Genomic DNA, 4,222 nt, shown 5'->3' with positions numbered 1-4,222 from the left:
TTTAAACTTATCCTATCCATAAAATGCTGGAAATTACATCAATCATAGTAAAACTAGAGCTGCATACACTCTTTTGCATGTTTTATAAGTTGAATAACACACCAAAGAGCCAAGAACTCAACATAAAGCAAAAATGATTTGCAATTATTATTGTGTCGGAGTGATGTTACATTTCAACTTTCTTGTCTTTCACGTATAATTAGTGCGGACATTTCTCTTTTTGTTGAAGTTCTCTTCTTATATATAGAGAGAACTAAGATTTTGTATATTAAAATTGAAGTTTTGAACAAAGAAAATAGTTCAGAAATCTTGTAGGAACTCTGTCAACGCTCACAATTCCTTTTCGAAAAAGGACTCAAGTTTAGTGCTGCATTCATCCATTTCATTGATTCGAACATGAGTTTCACTTAGTTAAGTTCAAGCTAGATGGTCGGAAGCCTTTCAGACAACAAGTATGGATTTGGATTTCGTACCTTTGATGTTAGTCCATAAGAATCAGGCGTTAAAAATTTAACTGCACCTGATATTTAGACCAATTCAATGAATACATGACACATTTTTATTTATCGTCTTCTTACCTCAATTGATGACTTAGCTATAATATAGCCACCCACCTAAAAAAGTAGTTGACTGGATGTATAATATATGTAAAATTAGCGTATGATTCATGTATACTGGCTAGTAGTAATAAATATTTTTGGTCGAGCAGCCAAGTGTGCAACTTTTTCACAATAAATTATTATAATTTAATGTAAACACGGGATGTGAGTAAGTTATTATAAATTATTTTCCTACGTTTGGTTGACTTAAATATTTTGAAAAATATTTTCCTCATGACATCATTTTCCTCCAATTGGAGGAAAATGTTTTCTCTATCAAAAGAAGGAAAAATATTTTCCAAAATTCTTTTTCAGCATTCTCCACCCCTATTTCACATCCCCACCAACTCACCCCACCCACCCCATCCACCCCAACCTCGCCCATGAACCACCATAAATAGAAATATTATTAAGAGTACTTTCTTTTCATGTTGTCAATAGAGTACTTTTTTTCTTATTTCAACAAAATGAGTATATATTCTTTTCATGATGTAGAAAAAGTATTTTCTTTTATTTCAATAAAATGAGTATTTTTTTTTTCATGATATGGAAAAAATATTTCCTTTCATTTCAACAAACCGACTACTTTTTTTATGATGTGAAAATAATATTTTATTTCATTTCAACAAACTAAGAATTTTCTTTTTCTGAAATAGAAAAGGTATTTTTTTCCAATAAAATGAGTACTTTCTTTTTATGATGTAGAAAATTATTTTTTTATTTCAACAAAATGAGTACTTTCTTTTCATGATGTAGAAAAAGTATTTTCTTTCATTTCAACAAAATAAGTATTTTTTTTTCATGATGTAGAAATTTTTTTATTTATTTATTTTAACAAAACGAGTACTTTCTTTTCGTGATTTAGAAAAAATATTTCTTTCATTTCAACAAGCCGAATACTTATTTTTATGATGTGAAAAAAATAATTTCAACAAACCAAGTATTTTCAATCCCTGAATAAGAAAAAGTATTTTTTTCCCCAACAAAACGAGTACTTTCTTTCATAATGTAGAAAATTATTTTCTTTCATTTCAACAAAACGAGTACTTTCTGTTCATGATGTAGAAAAGTATTTTCTTTCATTTCAAAAAACTAAGTATTTTCTTTTTCTGATGTAGAAAAAATATTTTCTTTCATTTTAACAAAACGAGTACTTTCTTTTCATGATATAGAAAAAGTATTTTCTTTCATTTTAACAAAACGAATATTTTTTTTTATGATATAGAAAAAATATTTTCTTTCATTTCAACAAACTGACTAGTATTTTTTCATGGTGTAGAAAAATTATTTTCCTTCATTCAACAAAATGAATAACATTTTCATGTTGTAGAAAGGATATTATCTTTTTCAACAAAAAAAAACTAGATTCTTTTTAGTTATCGAGCTTAAATTTCAACATTGTTCTTGTTCTTGTGTGAAAAGTTAAGTAGCACATTAGTTATTTTGGGTTTGTGTGGAATTTGAAAAGAATAATTAAATTCTTGAAGAAAATAGAGTTTGGAGGGGAGGGGGGAGAGAAGGGGAAGGAGTACATGAAATATGAGAATTTTGGGGAAGGTGGGTTGAGGAGTGTAGTCCTTAAAATATTTTATACTCTCTAACCAAACGTTAGAAAATATTTTCTGAAATGTTTTTTTTCACTCATCAACCAAACAGGGGAGAATAAGTGATAAAACCACTCATTTTCCATGAAAATATTTTTCAGAAAAACATGTAAGTGTCCTGAATTTCTGAACTACTAATTTAAAATTCAGGACATAAGATTTGAACTTCAGGACAAAAAATTTTAACTTTAGGACACGATGTCCTGAAGTTTGAATTTTGAGGTTTAAATTCTAGGAAGTCGTGTCCTGATTTGAGCAAAATTGGCTAATCTTTAAATACATTGTAAACTGTGGATATATTTAAAAAAACATGCTTAAATGGCTACCCGGTGTAATTTTCACCAAAAATTACCCAAACTTTTCGAGAGTCTAAGTGGGCGTTTGGACATAAGAATTGTAAAATTCCAAAAAAAGTAAAAAAAAAAAATTCAAGTGAAAATGGTATTTGAAAATTAGAGTTGTGTTTGGACATGGATATAATTTTGGGTTGTTTTTGAAATTTTTTGAGTGATCTGAGTGCAAATTTTAAAAAACAGCTTTTTTGAGTTTTTCAAATTTTCGAAAAATTCCAAAATGCATCTTCAAGTGAAAATTGAAATATTTATGACCAAACGCTGATGTCGAAAAAAAGTGAAATTTTTTCGAAAAAAAGTAAAAAATTTCTTATGTCCAAACGGGCTCTAAATTAGTCACTGTCAACTCCATCTTTCATTTTTATCCAAAATCAGAAACTCACTTGAAAGATGAGCATAAGATTATAGGGGCAAGTGCACATAATGCCATTCTCAGGGATACTATTTAGGAATTAACCAGTACTTATTTTGTCCTGAAATTTTAAACTAAAAATCTTAATTTCAGGACAATTTAGAACATTTTTGTCCTGAAAATTTAACTGAAAAACTGAAATTCGGGACGCATTGACTAATTTGAGAAATTTTCAGAAATCACTACTGTTTAGTGGGTATTTACTTCCTATAGTTACGATATACATGATTATTTCCTATAACTACTATTAAGTTGTTACGGTAGTGTATTCGTTGTATTTGCGCTGCTGTATTAATGAATACAACAACAAAAAGCGCCTAAAATCAGGGCAGTCCAGCTGTACGCGCATGTATTCCCATGTATTCGCGCCATGTATTCATAAATACAGTAACGACAATCACCTTAAAAATAGGTATGTCCAGCTGTCTAATAACAGAAATAATATCAATTAGTGTGATACACTCCTAATATAACTAAATAAAATCAATTCTAACATGCCTCATTATCAACCTAATTAATTAGAATAATTTTTCAGTTGTATAACTGTTGTATTTAACTTTTGTATTTAGTGTGTTTCAAATTTTTTTTTTTTGATGTTGCATTCATTAGATTCAATGTTTGTATTTACTCTATTCTCTATTTTATATTCAGTGTATTCAAATGTATTGTATTGACAGTATTTTAGTTATTCCTAACATATGTTATTACTACCGTATTCAGTATATTTTATTGGTTGTATTCACTATATTTCTATTTGTATTCAGTATATTTTACCGTATTTCACTATATTTTAAAATTAAATGTATTCACTGTTTATATTCTGTTCTATTTTAATGTTTGTATTCAGTGTATTTCAATGTTTATATCATGTATTCAGCTGTATTAAAAAAATATAGATATTCGAAATACATAAATACATGCAAAATAAATGTATTTATGTAAAAATACAATTTTTTCGAGTGAATTTGTATATAATACAGTGTATGTGTATCATTGTATGTGACTAAATAGCAAAGAAGAGAAGAAAGTTCGTCGAAGATGGCGTTTTCCGGCCAAGAAGAGAAGAAAGTTCGTCGAATCCGTACAACAAATTTATGATAAGAATTCATCACATTGTTCCTTTCCGTTTGAAAAATTCACTCTTTTCTGTTTCCTGGCTGCCTTCTACTCTATTCTAATGTCTCGTCGGCCATCAATACTAGGGCGTGTATCTTGAGTTACTCGAAAAGAGAGAGATTTTTCTTTCTCGTTGGC

Source organism: Nicotiana tomentosiformis, chromosome 2 (assembly GCF_000390325.3).
Source record: "Nicotiana tomentosiformis chromosome 2, ASM39032v3, whole genome shotgun sequence".
In the NCBI taxonomy this organism is placed as follows: Eukaryota; Viridiplantae; Streptophyta; class Magnoliopsida; order Solanales; family Solanaceae; genus Nicotiana; species Nicotiana tomentosiformis.
This window is presented reverse-complemented; position numbering follows the sequence as displayed.